The 19,962-nt window shown below is 44.3% G+C and overlaps 1 protein-coding gene across 1 annotated transcript in view; it reads left to right on the forward strand.

The window, feature by feature from the left end:
• Positions 1 to 12,430: 12,430 nt before the first annotated feature.
• The window catches only part of Jcad (junctional cadherin 5 associated), an 89,228-nt gene continuing 81,696 nt past the window's right edge, over positions 12,431 to 19,962 (forward strand). The window contains exon 1 of the mRNA XM_029547135.1: positions 12,431 to 12,496. The gene's annotated coding sequence lies outside the window, so the exon portion shown is untranslated. The remainder of the gene's footprint in view (positions 12,497 to 19,962) is intronic.

The raw sequence follows: 19,962 nt of genomic DNA on the forward strand, positions 1-19,962 counted from the left end.
CTTCTGCTTCTGCTTCTGCTTCTGCTTCTGCTTCTGCTTCTGCTTCTTCTCCTTCGTTTTAAGGTCTGGTTATATCATCCAGGCTCACTTCAAACTCCTAATCCCCCTGCCTCCACATCAAGTGCTGGAGTTATAGGTGGGTGACCACCATACTTAGCTCTCTGGAGCTCATTTTACTGCCTAATTGCATTGTTCTATTTCTGTATGACACTCTTAAAAATCAAAACCACAAGGATGACAGTCTTTGCTGATTCCATGGCTGTGGGTGGATGTCAATTTTGTCTTCATGTGTCTCTCCACTGCTGTGATGAAACTCACTAGACAATCGCTCCACACCTCAGCTAAGCTCACCACTTGCCTTCCTCCAGTGCCTCATTTTTTTTTCTACTTCTTACCAGGAGGTGATGTTAAGTTCTTTTTGAACCTGTCCACTATGCTGGATTCTTACAGCTAAATCTGACTCATTTTAAAGTACCATGAACAAATGGAGCTTCTTGAGGAGGGATATTGAATCTAATACATCAGCTACACTGTCACGTCCCCTAAATGCCCCTCCGCTGTGCCACAGCAGGGATAGTGAGCACAGGGTAAGCTTCCTTTCTGCCAAATTCCCAGGTAGACACAGCCATAACGTGTGTCTGTACATCTCTTGAGTATAGAATACAAATGTGGTTCATGGAACCTTTAACCTCAAGTACATCTCATCTTGGAGTTGGAAACTCTAGATAGGTTCAGAACCACACAAAGGAGAAACTCAGTCTATTTCAGGCCTGGATGTCATTCTAATGAGCCTTTGGGAGATATAGGGAAGGAGGGGGCACTGTGAAGTCAAACCAATAATTACAGTGTCTTCAACTTTCAGCTTGGTTGGGAACTATTGACATATTACATTAAGTCCCATATTACATCAGTATACCTTTTTGTTAGCAGTGTTCTTAAAAGAGGATTACAGAGTCACTTGCTGCATATCTATAACTCAGTTTTATTTCCAGTAGCTTCCATATGTGGCCCATCCAATCATCTGGCCCACTCTCTACTTCCTCAAGTATCATTCCTGGGGTATTGCTGACTGACCCTGTTTCCTCCTTTCTATTGTTCCCACATCTGTAGCATCTTAAACAGTACCTAGATCCACCAGGGCTCATTGTCCTTTCCTCCTTCCTTTATGTACACGTTGTTGCTCAACTACAAATCCCCAAGGGAGAACTAAGGGCTGCCTCCTTCTCTCCAGCCTCTAGTATGGAGTCTTAGGAAGATTCTTTAGGCCAATGGATGCCAAGCCTCAAAAGCTCCCAGGAGGTCAAAGCCTGTAGGAAAATTCCCATGATACATTTACAAGGCAACTATTGGAGGGAAGTTCAATGAGAAGCCAGGTTGAAGAACAACTGGAAAGATCTTCAGAGAGTTTATGTCAGTCGAACTCTCAGCTCTTGGAAAGCAGAGTCACCAGAGTCAGGCTTACTTCCACAAACAAGAGTCAGAGAGAAGATCTGGTACTATGGTACCCATACATTTAGGACCCCACATCTTCATTCTTATATACTATAGCACAACGACCTCCAGATTAAAACTTGTTGGTTAATCTATTTTGTTGGGGTTTTGTTGTTGTTTGTTTGTTTTTAAGACAGAATCTCACTTTGTTGCTTAAGCTGGCCTCCAATCCTCCTGCCTCTGCCCTCAGAAGGCAGTCTTGCAGGTATTCTCCACCAAGTTAATTAAAATAGCAAGGACTTTGGTTGGGGTTTGTTCTAGTTTGGTTCCTGTTGCTGTAATAAACACTACAATCAAAAGAAACTTGAAGAGATAGGGTTTCTTTGCTCTTTCAGGCTACAGTCCATAATTGAGGGAATTTGGGGCAGGAGCTAAAGGCATGAAGCTGAAGGCAGGAACTAAAGCAGAAATGATGGATAAATATTGGCTTCCTTCCCTTGGCTTGCTCATCACCTACTATTTTATACAGCCCAGGTCATCCTTTACCAATTAACAATCAAAAAAAAGTCCCACAGACATGGCCACAGGTCAATGTGATGGAGAAAGTTCAATTGAAATCTCTCTTCCTAAGTATGTTTAACTTTGGGTCAAGTTGAAGAAAACTAACCAGCACCATATTCTAGTTTCATTTAAGATGCTGTTGTAAGGTAGAAAATTTAAGTTTGACCTCCTAGACTAAGTTAGAGCCAATAAAGAAAAATTGTTGGTCCCCGAAGCAACCTGTTCTGAGAACTGCCTGACCACAGAACAGGTAATTACACGAGCCGGTTCAGTGACCTTGTTCCAGGACCTGGCTGACCACAAAAGTTAGATTAAAATCTTGAGAACAATCTTGAAAAGCAGGGAGTCTCCACTTGTGATTTTTAGTACCCCCTTGTGATTTTTCACTGGTATTCTTGTCATTTTCCAATAATACCCTCCCTACCCCCTTGGGTTGTGGCTTTTTCTTTTAAATACCCCATTTCCCAGCTACTCGGGGTCCACGGTCCTCTACACCTGCGTAGTGTATGACTATGGGTCCCAGAGCTTGCCTGGAATAAAAAGTCCTCTTGCGGTTTGCATCAAGGCCGTTTCTTGTGAGTGATTTGGGGTGTCACCTCTCCTGAGTCAGAACGTGGGGGGAGTCCTCACTTTGTGGGTCTTTCACTGTGATAAAATATCCTGATAAAAAAGCAATTTAGGAGAGAAAGCATCCTCTATAGAATTGTTAATCTTATAATCCCATGTTATAAGCCTTCATAATAGAAAAGTTGCAGTGGCAGGAGCTCAATATCTAGGCTTGTCAAATCTATAGATAAACATAGAAAGAAAAGAATGTATGGGGCCTGCTTGCTTGTTTACCTCTCGATACAATGCAGGACCCTCTGCCTTGGGAATGGTGACTGCCCATCTTGGGCTAGGCTTAGCACATCAATTAGTAACCAAGACAATTACTCTATAGGCATCCTGATCTAGACAGTTCCTCAGTGAAGACAACTCCCAGATGATTCAAGGTTGTGTCAAGGTGACAGTTAAAAATGGTCATACTTGGCAGCTTTCATTCCTGCTACATCCACTCCAGTAGTGACTCACATGACAGGCCTGGAAACCTGGAAGCAGTCCTGAGGCAGAGTTTCATGGAAACTTAACATCTTGGAACCTTGGCATTCCCATAGCATGTATACTCAAATTCTGCCCTTGCATTAGTCAGGTGTATGGATCTGTGTGCTTTCTTGTATTATAGGTGCTTCCAAGTAATGATTTTACAAATACTTAAATCAGGTTGAACTTTACTCCCTGACTTTTTACTCACTGATCTTCACCAATGTCCTAGGCAGTCCTTGAAACTGACCCTGAGCTTGGAATTCAGTACAAATGTTACCTATTCAGTAACATTCAAATTTACTTCTAGTAGAGACAGTGAAACTAATTAGGCATTACAATTTACTTGAATAGAGCTAGAAAAGCTCAGGGCTAGTCTACACAGTAATTACTTAGAATAATAGCCGAGTCACACCCAAACACAGGAATACACAATGGTCTAGGAAATAGGTGGGTTGTAGTATTATTCATGAAAGGGTTAGTAGAATGGAATTCCCCTGGTGCAGGTTTTTCACTAGGCCCAGAGGAATAGCATAATCAGGTATTTACTAAAGGACCCTTGATAGTGGGTTTAACAATAGACTAGCATTGCATCAGAGCATTCACCTGGCTCCTGTGTTTAGCTGATCTTAATTAAGGGTAGTTCCAGTTCTCAGTTATAAGCACAGCCTGGCTCCCGCTGTCTTTTTATGTATGCATTTTCTTTGTTTTGTGTTAAGAACCAGTGTACCTTGACNNATGTATTCACCTAGCTTTCTTGTTTTTCTTCTGTATTATAAGACTGGTGCTCACTTTGAGAAAATACAGTCAGATATACACTCCCTTGTGTCCGTATTTGTTTGTCATCGGTGCCAATTCCTTGCTTGCCTGTAACTACTGGAACCCTGTTTTCCAGCAGATCAAGGACCCAATTGAGGTTCATCCCCTTCTTTGAAAGATAGTCCTTTTCCTTGATCAACACAGAGGAACAATTCTACTCAGATCAGTGCTTAGCAACAGCTTTGCTTATGTTATGCTTGTATATCCTCAGGAAGAACAATGCCTAATTACTACTATAACTCTACCCATCATGCCTCAGTAGCTAGTGTGCATTTTACTCTAATGACTGGCCAAGTGTCTAATCACTTATGGAGCATACCCTAGGCTGCAGGACCACATAGCCAGATTTTCTCAGATACTTGCCTGCACCCATACCAATCTGTCACTAATGTCCTGTCTTGGGCATGCTTTAACATGTCTAAACACGTGGCAAATTTGTCTCAATCCAAAGTCACCAAATTTCACTTTCTATGTCATAGCCTTTTGTTTTAAATTACTAGAATAACATGATACTAAAATCAATAAAACCATTTGCTGACAATCTGATAGGCAATGTACTGAGTAGACGCTGAAGATTCAAAATTAATGAAATAAAATGCTCATCCTATAGTGGACTTCTAATAGAAGAGCCATAAAACCAATCATAAAAAGCAATTCACAAGGCTGGACAGAATAACCAATTTCTAAATGAATGACCAGCTATGAGCCTCAGTGAGCTTTGTAGGAAGACTTGACCATGAAGAATTTAAAATTTCATGAGGAATGTACTGTGTCTACAGGCTTTGTATACAGTAGGTATTCAATAAGTACCTGCCAATGAACAAACAAATGAATAGTGGTGGTAACATAAGCTGTGCCTGGAAATACACACTTCAGTGCCCTCTGGGTTTAGGGTATCCAAGTATCTGCGTGGTCCAGCAGCAAGCTGCACCTTCCTGGGGACCTGAGCAGGGACCAGCTGCCCCTATGCAAACACTCTCCAGAAACTGATCTAATACAAAATAATTAAACCCTCAAAGAAACTGTAATTGAGTCCTTATGCAGTATAGGCTAAAAAGAAATCACAGAGGTTACTTAGAACTAGGCAATATGTTACATATTAGGAAGAGGAAGAGGAAGAGGAAGAGGAAGAGGAAGAGGAAGAGGAAGAGGAGAGACTCTCTTGTTTCTCAGTTCTAAAGGAGGGTTTATTATGGGGTGGTTTTGAATCCCAGTCAGTTAGCTCATTACTGTGATTCCTGGTCCTACTATTAGTCAGTCTTCTTTTTCTTCTACTGTGTATCTTTCCTTTTGTGATAGAGCCTCACTGTGCAGTTCCAGATGATTTCAAACACACTTGAACTTGAGATCTTCCTGTCTCAGTCTTCCTCTGATAGGATGTTAACTAGGTAGATATTTTAATGTGGTAGACACTGTGGGAAATCCTGCACACTGCAGTAGTCCAGCACCTGCTCTCTGAGTAGGTCCTCCCACTGCAGCACTTACTTGCACTGATTCTGTGTGCAGTGCTTCCTAGGGAATAGGAGAATCCACTGGCTGGTCTCTGTCAGCAGAGTGTGAGCAGAGCAGGAAGCCTCACTGAGGAAAAGTAGGAGACCTTTCACCAGTGGGAGGAACAGACTCCATGTTGGGGCACTGGCTTTGATAAACTGCCATCTTTTCCTTAGTCTTCTTTTGATTAGCATATATTAATCATGCATAATAATGAGCTTCACTTCAACATTTCATACATGTCCACAATGTATTTTGATCACATTCATCCCCCATTACCTGCTCTGTCCCTACTCACGCCCATTAATCCCCTTCTTCTTCCCAAGGAGTTGATAAAGACGCCATCTTAATTAGCTTATGTAGAAGCCATCCTAAAGTGGAGGCCAGTGTGTGGGCCGTGAGGTTCCGGACGCTTCCAGCCCAGCTCTGCCCTTCTAGACTTGTGAGGTTGAGCAGAGCTTTAGCATCCTCTCGCTTCAGCATCTTCATCTGGTAACTATGGTAAGAAAGAAGCCCCACCAGCCACAGGAGGTGTCTACAAAGTATTGAAAATGCAAACTGCAACTTCAATTTCTTTGCTCTTCAGTCTAGGGTGGTCAGCCAAGCCTCTAATTGCAAGGAGGCAGAAGCAGGAGGGCCAGTATGAGTTCCAGACCAGCATGGTCCACACAGGGGAACCTCTCAAAAATCCTAAATAAATAAATCCTGGGCTTGGAATATAGCTCCGTGATAGAGCTCTTGGCTAGCATGTGCAAGGCTCTGAGCTAAGTTCCTAGTACTGAAAAAGAAAATAAAACCAACCAATCAATAAATAACATAATAAATCCCAATCTATGTGTGGAAGTCATAGCAGCTGAGTCAGTCCGCACAGGGCCCACACAGCATCAAGATGATCAGCAGCCCAGCATGGATGAGAAAGGCACACCTCCCACCCCAGCCAGCTGAGGAGGTATTGGCAGTTGACGGCTGCTAGGAACGGAAGAGTCATTTCTGCAGAGGTATGGCTTCTGGCAGGCTCCCCACACGCCATGTGTCCACATGTAAGCATCGAGAACTAGACTCAGTAAGGCTTAAAAAACACTGAAGTTGGGACAGGGCCCTTACAGGAAGGTCTAGAAAGAGTTGGAGGGGAAGTAGGAGGTAGGGCTGATCAAAATACATTGTATATATGTATGAAATTCTCAGAGGACTAATAAAATACATTTAAAGATAAAAATAAATCCCTGTGTTCCTGTCTCTATATAGACACTATAGAATTGCTAAAGTTCTGGATTATATACCTGGCAGAATTTCTTATTTTCTTCTTAAAACTATATTCTATTTTTATTGTCCTTTCTATGTGTCACAGACCTTGATGGTTTTCTGCCATGAATCCCTGCCTGTCCTTTTCCTCTCTCTTCTTTGTTCTGGATGGAGGAGGGGAGGTGGGGGGGGGATGAGGAGGAGAGGGAGAATCTTGGTCATACAGATATCCTTACAGAAACAAAGATGACTTTATAAAGAGCCACCCAACTGCATATTGCCTTCTCACCCCGCCCCAACTTCTCCAGAGCCTTTCCAGTTTATGCATAGGCACTGGCGGTTTTCAGTGCCTGTGATGGGGTAGGGTATTATCATCAGCTTCTGTTGCCTGTGTTTATGCAGGCCTAACTTGCGACTCCTCTTTATAATTGTTCCTACTACTTGAAAGCCATCCAGTCGGGTAAAATGTTCCACGAAGGGAAGCATTATCTTTTTACTCCAGGTTTCTGGGCATTTACAATAAATAATGCCGTGATGAATACACTGCATAGAGAACCCCTCTTTCCTATCATGAGACAGAGGGATTTGTTTTGTTTTGTTTTGTTTTGCCTTTCTTATTTTTCTAATAGCCAGGCAACATTTTCCAAGTTTCTTACAAACTGACACACACACACACACACACACACACACACACACACACATATCTTGCTTGATTCTTATGCGATCTTTTAGTCACCAGGTCTAGGATTTAACTGCTGCTTCTTCTAATGGCTTTTTCCATCCACAAATCTCTTTGAACAGTTTCTTGTTCTCAGAAAAGGCCAGAAGAGTTACATAGCTACCATGCTTACCCTTCCCTCGTTGTAGGCAACTCTGCAGATGGGACTTGTTCAAGGACAATTCTATCCCACAGAGCATGAACAGGCCTGTGCCAACCAGTGGGCATGCAGCACTCCTGCATCCTGGAGCAGATGTAGCAGACACGCACTGTGCATCGGGGACAACCAGGAAAACTGAGACCTCGCTAACCCTGAAGACAGAGTACACGCCATGCAGTAGTTGGTGCACAGACAGTGGAAGAGACTGGAAGTTAAACGGGGTCGTGAGGTAATTAAGGTAAGGGAAGTGATTTAAAATGAGCAATGGCGGGAGTCACCACTACCCACAACAACAAAATGATAGACCCAGAGCCATCTTGCAAAAGCTGTACCCAGTAGCTTTCCTGGAAGAGCAAAGTTAAAGATGAGAGATTGCAGCCCTACTGGGGACAGTGAGCACGGCAAGGGGAGGGGCATACCCCGACGTTTCCCTCATGCTCACCTGTCATTTTGTATCAGAGCCCGTTGATGGTGAAACAGGACTGAAAACCAGTGTCAGAAAAGCTGTGACACACACACACACATACACACACGCACGTGTGCACGCGCACACAAACACATAGTAAAGTAGGGGAGAGTGAAGCCAGGGGCTACACAAAATCACAAGAAAAAGCTTTTCCATGGACAAGGTAGACAAGAAGGTTTTGCTTAAGAAATGATACTGAGCTCAGTGGCTAAGATTATCTGCTCTGTATGAGTGCCTGAGTTCAAATCCCTGGTACTCAAGTAAACTACCAGACATAAATAGACATGACCCTGCATGTCTATTACTCCAGCACAGTGGGAAAGAGATAGGCAGGTACAGAGGGCCTATTCACTGGCCAGCCAGCCTGGCTCACCAAAATGTCAAAGCTCCCTATTCAGAGTGAGACCTTGTTTTAAGGTAATAAAACAGTGATAGAAGACACCATTCGCCTCCACATGCACCACTCACTGCACACAGCCATGCACTTGTAACGCACACACACGCACACACACGCACACACACACACACACACACACACACACACTGAGGCTGAGTGTGCAGAACAGTGGATGCACAGTCTCAGGATGGAACCTCAGCACCAGGATAAAAAACTTCAAGTCTATACCTCAACCATGTTCACCTGTCTCTTAGTTGGAGATGGTCCTCTTAACTAGGTTAAAATATGATTTGGTATCAGTATGCCTTAGAGACCATGGGTTATCACAATACACATGCCTCAGCAGACCCTAGTGCACTGTCCCTGCAGAAGCAGGGCCAGGTTCCTGGATTTTCCTAGAAGACACTGGACAGTACGCCAGGCTAATGTTCCCTGTATCGGCCTCAGAGGGCTGATATCTCCTACCATGTGTTCCCAACCTATCTAAGAGTATGTTTGACCCATTTCTAGCGCCTAAGATTCACTGAGTTGTGGCTTCTGTAGTGTGTATCACAGTGCAGCCCTTGGCTGCTCCTCTGGGGGAGGAGACTTAGTATGGAGAAGTTCAAATGTCCCAGTGGAAGGTTGTTTGTTCACCAGATGTCAGGTGGTCCCACATTTGATCTATGCTCAACCTTGGCCCAGGATTTCCAGGTGTTGCTTCTCTCATGACTCTGGATAACAGTAGGAGACTGATAGTACCACCCACAAAATGATCTGGTACTCTCTTAATTAGGGTTTTATTGCTGTGAAGAGACACCATGACCATGGCAACTCTTATAAAGGAAAACATTTAATTGGGGCTGGCTTACAATTCAGAGGTTTAGTACATTATCTTCATGATGGGAAGCATGGCAGCATGTGGGCAGACAGAGTGTCGGAGAACTGGATCTATAGACAGAAGGAAGCGATGGTAACTCATTGGCCAGGCTTGAGCTTCTAAGACCTCAAAAGCCACTCCCACAGTGACATACTTCCTCCAACAAGACCACACCTCCTAATGGTGCCACTCTCTAAGTGCCAAGCATTCACACACTAGTCTTTTGAAGTCATTTTCATTCAAACCTCCACAGGTACTAATGACACCTACCATGATGGGGATGGCCTTTCATGCCCTGGATTGACAGGGCTAGTTACCTCCCTTAGCAGCCTTGTCTTCTACTGGCATCATACCAGAGAACCTGGGTCATCCCCACATCTTAGAGCCATAAGGGAAGTCAGTAGCTGTGCTGTATCCCTTGTACCTGACACTACATCCTTCAAAGCTCTTACACGGTATTAGATTCTCTCCTTTTTTCCAAAATTAGATAGCCAACTAATACAAGAATGTGTAAAAGTCCCAACTAGGGGCAGGGACTACAAAGAGAAATCCAAATTCACTCACTGGGAAGACTGCTCAGAGACAGAATGAAGCTGTGCAGAAAAGACCAGAAAAGCCTTCTAGCCCATTTCCTCTGAAGCTGTTTTATGAGGCTAGCTGGGTTTTTCCTGTAATCACCATTGTCCAATCGCTCCTTCCTGGTCTTGTATTGTACTGGATTCTGGGGAGTGGTGGGCCAAAATATAAACACTGGTATGGTTGGTTTTCCTTCCTCCTCCTCTCCTTACTCCTCTTCCTTCTTCTTTTAAAGACACAATTTCCTGTGTTGCTCAGGCTAGCCTTAAATTTACCCGACAGCCCAGGCTACTCTGGAACACATATCCTCCAGAAGGCCACTGTTTCTCCAATTAGGAAGACACATAGGTACAGTGGTATGCAGCTAAGAACTACAAGAAAAACAAGAACATAATAAGGGGGCAACCAAATGATCTGGAATGGACCAGAGAGGGCTTCAAAGAAGAAAATACTGCTTGCTCCTGAGCATGGCCTTTACATTTCCATGATACCTTCTTGGGCATGAAGCTAGGCAGGATGTATCTTCATGGCTAGACAGGGATCTCTGTCAAAGAGGCTCTCAGGTAAAGGAATAGAGAAGCTGGAGGCACAGGGCCTTACTGTGGCCTTGGTGTTAGAGGCATGTGTTTTTTCCACAGTGCCATCTTTGGGGATGATAGAAGAACCACCCTCATTCCTCATTGTATTCTCTAAAAACAAAAACGGTGCATTAAAAACCAACCCCCACAGTCCAGGAGTGGTGGCACAAACCTTTAGTCCCAGCACTCAGAAAGCAAATGTAAGCAGATCTCCGTAGATCCAAGGCTAACCTGGTCTAGATTCAAGACGGCCAGTGCTGTATAGAGAGTCCCTCTCTCAAAATAGAACAAAAAACAAAGCCAAGCAAACAAAACCAATGCACATACAAACAAACAAATATTGTAATAAGATTTTAAAAAATTTGCATCTCTACTGAGCATATCCATTATTTTCTGCCATTATTCCATAAACAGTGAGAGTGGGCACTCAGCACATTGCACACACCTGCAAGCCATGCAGAAGTGGGCACTCAGCACATTGCATACACCTGCAAGCCATGCAGAAGTGGCTTACAGGGTGGGGGATGCTATCTATGCAAAGGCTCTATGCTGGGGCCACCCCAATTTTGCATTAGAGACTTGTGGATTTCGACAAGTCCCGTGTATCCTTCTGAGGATGGCAACTCTGAATGACTATGGCTGCTGACAAAATTTCACACACAAAAGCAGGCTATGACTGTCCTTTAGTCCAAGCAAACATCATGCAAGCCTTGCCCTGGTGGACCGAAATGAAAACTCTTCCTTTATCTTTTAGTTCACTGCATCCTTTCTGAGGGCACCATATGAGTTTGTACCTTGGGTAGGTTTAGAAAGAGGCTGCCAGGTAAGGTTGGAGAGTGACTGAGGCAGAAGCTGAGACACAGCTGGAGAGGTCCCCTTCAACTCTGTAGAGAAAGGAAGGTGTTTAGAAGTGCGGGCACCATGTCTCCTTTCGGGTGACACCTGCCCACCCATCCTGCTGCTCACCCCTTCTCTCCACTGACTGGCTGGGACTGGGCAGCTGTCCCTAGACAGGAAACACATTTCTTCCCTGGAGTGATCGGGCCCATGATAATTTACATTTTGGTACAAAAGCATCTCCAATTGCTTTGAGATGAAAGACTCTATATAAAACAGAGTTATGGCCCTGCTTAACAGGAGCACCGCTGGGTTTCTCCAAAAGTGGAATTAAACCCCTTCGGCATCTGGCCGGGCTGCCTGGAGAGGCGCCTTGGTCATTTCAGAAGGCTGGCTTCTAGCTGTTCATTCTGTGTGTAGTAAATCATCCTCCTTCAAGTTCAAAGGCAGTGTTTGCATTTGCCAAAATCCCAAGGCAGAGGGACTCTGACCCAAGACAAGCCTGTCTCTCTGCTTCATGAATTGTTTAGGAGGTGACGAAGGTACGCGCGCGCGTGCGCGCGCGCGCGCGCGCGCGCGCGCACACACACACACACACACACACACACACACACACACACACACACATCTTCAACCACTCACGCTCTTCTGCAGGCCAACCTTTTCTAGGAAAAAGCCCACTGAAGCCATTTCCTCAGTCTTTCCCTTCCTGTGGATCCCCAGCACACTGGCTCTGTTTGCATAGCAAATGTGTGACTTGGCCCTGCTCTTTTGCTATCTATTGCTAAAGATCCTTTTTTTTTTTTTTTTTTTTTGAGCAGAAAAGTTGTCAAAAGATTTGACTTCCAGAGTCCTGAGTTAGGAATCCACATCCAGGCAGCCCAGTTTAGTCCTGGGCTTCTTCATAGACTATTTGGCAAGGCATATTATTGTGCCACCCCCTTTTTTTTTTTTTTTTTTTTTAAAAAAAGGCTACTATTTGAACCCCTCATTTAGGAAAAGCTGGCTCAAGGGTTCTTCGAATCCCCACCTAGCCTCACACCTGATAAAAGAATTCTGTTCTCTGGAGGTGGATGGCACCTGTGTGCCACGGAGCCTCATTCCCAACCCTCCTCCTACTGACTAGCCACGTGGGTAAAATAACAGCCTCTATTCTGAGCTCACACATAGAAGCTTCCTTCTACCAGAGGCAGATTTTGGATTTAGAAAACTCTTAGCAAAATCTTTGTGTGGCTTCTGAAGAAACAGAAGATTCCTGTGGAGGATCGGCGTTCTCCTCAGGTAAACCCCCCAGCCAGCCCAGCCCCAACCCCACGCATGCCCATTTCTTGCCTCGTTTGTTGAAAAGCTAATTATGAAAACAGAGTCTGGAAGAAGCTGCTGCTCTCTAGCTTCTCCTGATGAAAGGGCTTGTTTCTATTTCTCTGAATGAGGAATAAAGACACAAATATTGGGGAGAGAGAACTGCACTGTGTTCTCTGTAGAGACGGGGCTGGTTGTGTAGGTCACACATAGCCAGGGTAAGCTTCGTTGGCTTCTGGCGAATCCTCTGCCTGGTGTGGTGACCCTGGGACTGGTCACGTGACCAGACCTTCCGGATATGGCTCCTAGCCACTCATTGAATACGACGACCAGCTCTCTTTCCCTTGCTGTTTCTCTTCAAGCAGTTGGGCACTACTGTGTCTATCTTATTCCATTTTTAAATGTGAAATCTGTTCTTGTGTGTTCTATTTGAGTAATTTTTAAACTTACAGCCCTCTCCAATGATAGATTAAAGATCTGCCTGAAGTGTATTGTAACTTGTGTTAACATTTTCTCTGAATACCAACAACTACGTTCTTTTGAGAGAAAAGGATGAGTCATCTGCCAGATGGACCATTTCTTCTGAAAAACTTGCCACCACCCTCTCCCTTCTTTTGTAAATCTCTCTGCCTATGAAATCTGTCACCATGTATCACTGTGACTGAATAAGGTATTCATTGGCTCATTCTCATTCTTTCTCTCTCTCCCTTCACTTTTTCTCCTCTCCCCCACCGCCTCTCACTTGAAGAAAATTTCACTCCTACTAGCTGCTAGATCCAGTTCAATCGATCAGTCAAATAATCTCGCCCCCTGCTCTGTGTTGAGACGCCATCACAGGTGCAGGGAAGGCAGTTTCTGAGAACCAACCTCAGTACATGTCATGCATTCGACTTCCACCTACACGCATTCAACAACTGCCAACCAGTGCCAGGGAGGGCAGCATGATTCGCTGGCTTTTGGGCCACGGAATGTAGATGAAGTTGAAGCATCTACATCTCAGCATCATTTAGACCTCCTCATGCATCAGGTACTAAGCTAAGCACCCTGCAATCACCAACACTATTCTCTAGTGATTTCTATTTGGAAATAAAGATTACTGACAAAACAACAACAACAACAACAACAACAACAAACCGCTATTCTCAATAGTCTTCATTTTACAGGCATGTCCCAGGCCCTGTTTGGATTAGGATGCCTGTAACTGTCACTTGCAACAGGTGACGTAGTCCCTGGACTGAGACTAGAAAGGCCAGGTGTTGCCCCAAGGGCCAGAGGAGGCCCTTCTGCTGATAAGTTAAAGTACTTGAGATGTTAGCTGAAGGCCTGTTGTGGGTAGGCAAACGGGAAAGCGATGGCCTATAGAGAAGAGGGGCTGAGGGCAGGGGACCCCACTGTGAGGGAACAGAGACAGTGATGGAACTGAGCAGAAGCTGCCTGTGTGCTGGGCTCCTGCTTCCTCTCTGAAGCCGCCTCCTTCCTCGGGACTCTACACAAATCCTACTTCAGCAGCTGAGCTTCCTATTCCGAGAATACCCTCTGACTCGTCTCATTAGCTTCCTTGAAACATTGTGATAAGATGCTTATAAAGTGTAACTTACCATTTTTGCCAAGTGGGTAATTTAGTTGCGCTGAGTACATTCATAACTTCATGTAAACATTTCTATTATCTGGTTCTAGAGCATTCCGTAGCCTCCAAAGGAAGCTTTATGCCCCCTGACTGGTTGCTCAGCCTCATCCTGCTTCCTGCCCCTGCTAGATACCACTAATCTTTCTGTTCCTCTGGGCTTTCTTCCTTTGTGTAGGATCCTTCCTTATCTGCCTCTGTGTCTGATTGATTTGACTTAACTCTTCATTTCTGTAGTGCTGGGACAGAAGTAGGAGCCTCACACACGTCAGGCAAGAGGCCTCCCACTCAGTGACACCCCAGCCCGCTTGGTGTATTTCTAACCTTCATTTGTGGTACAGCGTGTGCCAGCACTCTGCTATGCTCTATGGCTGGCTGGTATTTCGGGGCACAGGTACATTCCATTTGTTGGACCGTTCAGCTGTTGGTTGTCTTTTGACTATCTCTACCCTTAGGCTGTTGTAGAGAGTGGTATTGTAAACACAAGTGTGCGAGATTTCACATGAGCACAGAATTTCAGTTCTTTTGGACACACATGTAGGAGTGGAAATGCAGGATCATATGGTAATTCTATGTTTATTTTCTTGAGGACCAACCAATCTGTCTTTACTTTCCCACCACTGCTGTGGGCAGACTCGACTCCCCCACATCCCTGTTGTAAACACTCACTTTCTCCTTTCTCTCCAATCCTGCTTTCCTGGTGGGTGTGGAGTGGCATCTCACTGTGGATTGGAATAGCATTTTTCAAGTAACCATGAGCATCTTGTCATGTGTCTTGGTTATTTGTCCCACTGAGTTTAATTTCATTTCTCTGGCTTTATTTTTTCTTAGACATCCTTGTTTAAGTAAATGAAACAACATCTATCTAAGCCTAGGATGGCATAAGCTTTCCACAGACAAGGCAGTTCTTGTGAACATTGTTCTAATTCCATCTTTATTACAGTGCTTATGATAGAGTCTCTATACGTATGAACAGAGCAAACAAGAGGAATATGATGGTTGTTGCCAAGTCCTGGTCCTAGGACCACACATGCTGAAAGCAGATGCACAGTTCGGGGGTGGGGGAATCTCAGACGGCCCACCCCACAGTCCTCATCTGCCCTCGATTATTGATGGGTCCTCCCACCTCCACCCTCCAACCACTGCTCTCCTGCAAGGGCAGAGTCTGTGGCAGAGAGATGGCTCTAGTTCATGGAGATCTGAGGTGACGAGAGCCTGGCCCCAGGCATCAGTAAAGTATAGTGGGAGAAAAAAAAAATGGAGAGGGAGACAGTGGAGGAAAAATCCAAGTGTAGGGGTTTGTGGGGGTGTCTACCAGAGATGGCGCCAACTTTCTGCTATGGAGAGCAGGGCGGGGCCAGGGTAGTGATGATGGACTTTTCTTTGGAAGGAAAGCTAGGAGCAAGGGAAAGGGAAGGTGGGTGTGTGTTTGAGAAGACAAGAGCCTTCAATGTTCACATCAAAGGGGCGGATCAGGTGCAACTCTATAGCTTATAGAGAACTTGGGGTGTGAAGAGACAAGAATGGGGGACTCTAGGGAGGGAGGAGGGAGGAGGGAGGAGGGAGGAGGGAGGAGGGAGGCTGGGGCCTTCTTCCTCTGACTGTGGACACCAAGCGTGTACCGACGTGAAAAGAGTGCTGCAGTCCAGGCTGGCTTCCTTTCAGGAGCTTCCTCTCAGCGACTGTTACATTGTTTGCTGCCTGGGCCTCCCTCTCACACAGTGTTCATCTTCCCACAGCAAAGGTATCCTAATCACGAGGACACACACAGGGTGCCTGAAAGCCAGAGGGCAGTCACCCCTGATATCATGACTCTGCTCTTAGGACAGAAAGCTTGACTGTTTGAGGACTATAGCTAACAAACTAAGCTGTCCCAGGCAGGAGAATGGCACTTCTGGGTAGGGAGGCTCGCTCATTAAATAGATTGGTAAAAGTTTCTGGAGGTTGAACTTCAAGCAATTCAACAATAAATATGAGGGGTTTGTCCACTCTGAGATAGCAGGGCTTCTCCTCCACCCACTCATCCCTCCCTCCACCCACTCATCCCTCCCTCCACCCACTCATCCTTCCCTCCCTTACCCTTACTTTCTTCTTGCTGAGATACATCAATTTTATATCTAAGGAGATTAAGAACATCTGAAAAATGTCAAAGTATACAGAATATGCCGTGTGTAAAGTATGTTAGTTAAACCTAAAATGCTTAAAAGTCACAAAATGATCTAATGAGATCATTTCATTGAATACATACAATAAAACAGCATCTTTCTTTTAAATCTGGTTAAAATTTAAATTAAATCTTATTTTTAATCTAGAATATAAAAACATAAAATTGTATTTATGAAGTAAGCTGATGTGTTTTCTGCTTTAATTTAGTTGCTAATTGATATGTCCATTTGCCTAACAGACATTTGTAGAAGCCATGAACAGTACAACCAGGAGGGACAGGCAAGACCTTGTCTATAATCTTGAGTCTTGAGAGTGTCAGAACTGCCACAGAGACAGTCAATAACCATAAAAGAGAAAACAGAGAAACAGATGCTGGGATGGTGGGACACCAGGCCCTGCATGTGCAGCTGTGGTCTCCCTGCACTTGAGCTGAGGCCATGCCCAACCAGAAGACGAGAATGGGAAATCCAATGACAAAGTTTGTGTTCGTTCAGGTTGCACTCTGAACTTATGTTTATGTGGACTTTGTGGTAACAATGTTCCACAGAGTATGCTTGCCTGTCCCATCACCTGTATCTCTTTAAAGTGACACCTTCCTAATTATGATTCTGTGGTGGGACAGGAACATGGCTTGGGGTCTCAGTGGCAGAGACCATCTTGTCTTGGGGAGTGGTGGTTCTTTCTAGATATTGCCTATAGGAAATAAACACTTAAAAGAGGTAGTATCTATCATCAGGCTAGATTAGAGCCAATTCCAGATATAAGATGTCAGTCACTAGGCTGACTTGCGACACAGAAACAGTAACGTAGCCTTTGATATTAACACATATGATGCGAGCATCTAGAACTGTCATTGCTAACCTGCTCACTGTAAATGATAGGTACAAAACAAACACTGCACTGGTGTTAGACTTCCAGCTATTGTGTGAATTATTTTATATAGGCTTGCTTTACTATTTTTTATAGTCTTATACTTTATAATTTAATATTAAATTATATCATTTCAAACCTGAGTGAAACTTTAGACCATGAATGTCAGAGACAGGTCTGGGGGGGCTAAAGTTGTGGCTGCAGGTCTAGTGGCCACAGGAGCCTCTGCTTTTATATTCTCTCCACCGTTTTCTATTCCAGCTTTAATGCAGATACTACAAAGCCACTTTTCACCAAGTGTTCCCTCCTCAAGAACTTATTACCAGTGGGCTTCATCTATACGAGGCAACATAGCTCTGAGGGTATGTTTAGGATAGCATGAGCCTAGGCAGCCCTCCCTCGTGCCTCTTAGCATGTGATGTCACCTCTCTAAGCCTCAATCCCCCATCTATTAAATAAAGAGACTCAAACCTCCTCACAGCAGGCATGCAAAGCTTCTGCATAGGCCTCAGCACATCCAGTCCATAGGAGCTGTCATTATCCTAGGTGAACCTCCCAGGACAGAACCCAGCTGCAGTCCTGCAGCAGCTACCAGATGCTCTTCTCACTCCCATGAGTGTAGACACAGAGCTTGCTTCTAAGTAAGCCTTTCTTCTCTCCAAAAGCCTGTGTCTGAATGAGCCAGAGTCCAAAGCTGCTTTCCACTCCCTTCCTTAATACAGCTTTCTCAGCCCCATAAGCTCTTCATCCCAGAGCCCTGGGGGGTCTTCTTCCATTTGCTGGAGATCCTTACTCCTAAAATCCCCTTATGGGAGAGCCAGTCAGAACTGGGGCTGCTCTTTGGGTACATTCCTAGTTCCGAGCTACCTTAGTAGAGCCTCAGACTGCCTCATTGGAATGGTAAATCACGTGTTGCACAGCAAACTCCTCAGAATTGAGAGCAGATCCTGTTCATTGCTGAGTATCCATCCCATAGTCATTTGTTAGTTATTTGGTACATAACCAAGCAGCAGAGGGTTGTTGAACTGAATTCATGAGTTGGTTCTCTGTTTATTGTCAGTGGGTTATTAGGGTAACAACAGAGGGAATGTGTGTGTGTGTGTGTATGTGTGTGTGTGTGTGTGTGTGTGTGTGTGTGTGTGTGTGTGTGTGTTTGAGAGACAGTGAGAGAGAGACAGTGAGACATATAAAACAAAAAGGAAAAGGCCCCTTCTCTCCCCTGCAGCTTCATATGCATGCAAGTATCTTGTCCTCAGTAGATACCTCACAGCAATTTCTGTAGTAAATGAGTGTGTAATTGTTCCTTTAAAACTAAAGAAAATAAGAATTTTTTGTTTTTTTAATGTATTTTAGTTTATTTGATCATAATGATTCCAGATATAATATATTTGAGAAAACTGTTTAAGAGGAGGGGAACAGCATGAAGCTTAGGATCTAGTGCTTTCTAAGAGAGTTGAAAGGTTGCATTCAGATTTTTTATTATTACTAGATATTTTCTTTATTTACATTTCAAATGATATCTCCTTTCCTATTTTCCCCTCTGAAAATGCCCTATCCTCTCCCCTCTCCTCCTGCTCCCCAATCTATCCTCTCCTGCTTCCTGGCCGAGGCATTCCCCTATACTGGGGCATAGAACATTCACAGGATCAAGGATCTCTCCTCCCATTTATGACCGACTAGGCCATTCTCCGCTACATATATAGCTAGAGACATGAGTCCCACCATGTGATTTCTTTGATGGGTGGTTTAGTCCCAGGGAGCACTGAGGTTACTGGTTAGTTAATATTGTTGTTCTTCCTAGGGGGCTACAAACCCCTTCAGCTCCCTGGTACTTTTTCTAGCTCCATCATTGGGGATCCTGTGCTCCGACTAATGAATGACAGTGAGCATCCATTTCTGTATTTGCCAGGCACTGGCAGAGCCTCTCAGGAGACAGCTATATAAGGCTTCTGTCAGCAAGCACTTGTTGGTGGCTGTTTATGGGATGGATACCCAGGTGGGGCAGTCTCTGAATGGTCATTCCTTCTGTTTCTGCCCCAAACTTTATCTCTGTAATGTCTTCCATGGTTATTTTGTTCCCTCTTCTAAGAAGAATGGAAGTGTCCATACTTTGGTCTTCCTTCTTCTTGAGTTTCATGTGTTTTGCAAATAGTATCTTGGGTATTCTGAGATTCTGGGCTAATATCCACTTATCATGTGCATATCATGTCTGTTCTTTTGTGATTGGGTTACCTCACTCAAGATGATATCCTTCAGATCCATCCATTTATCTAAGAATTTCATGAATTCATTGTTTTTAATAGCTGAGTAGTACTCTATTGTGTAAATGTACCACATTTTCTGTATCCACTCCTCTGTTGAGGGACATCTGGGTTCTTTCCAGCTACTGGCTACTATAAATGAGGCTGCTATGAACATAGTGGATCGTGTATCCTTATTACAAGTTGGAGCATCTTCTGGGTATATGCCCAGGAGAGGTATTGCTGGATCTTCCAGTGGAACTATGCCCAAATTTCTGAGGAACCACCAGATTGATTTCCAGAGTGGTTGTACAAGCTTGCAATCCCACCAACAATGGAGGAGTGTTCCTCTTTCTCCACATCCTCACCAGCATCTGATGTCACCTGAGTTTTTGATCTTAGCCATTCGGACTGGTGTGAGGTAGAATCTCAGGGTTGGTTTGATTTGCATTTCCCTGATGATTAAGAATGTTGAACATTTTTTTCAGGTGCTTCTCAACCATTCGGTATTCCTCAGTTGAGAATTCTTTGTTTAGCTCTGTACC

This window comes from Mus pahari, chromosome 15 (assembly GCF_900095145.1).
Source record: "Mus pahari chromosome 15, PAHARI_EIJ_v1.1, whole genome shotgun sequence".
NCBI classification, from domain to species: Eukaryota; Metazoa; Chordata; class Mammalia; order Rodentia; family Muridae; genus Mus; species Mus pahari.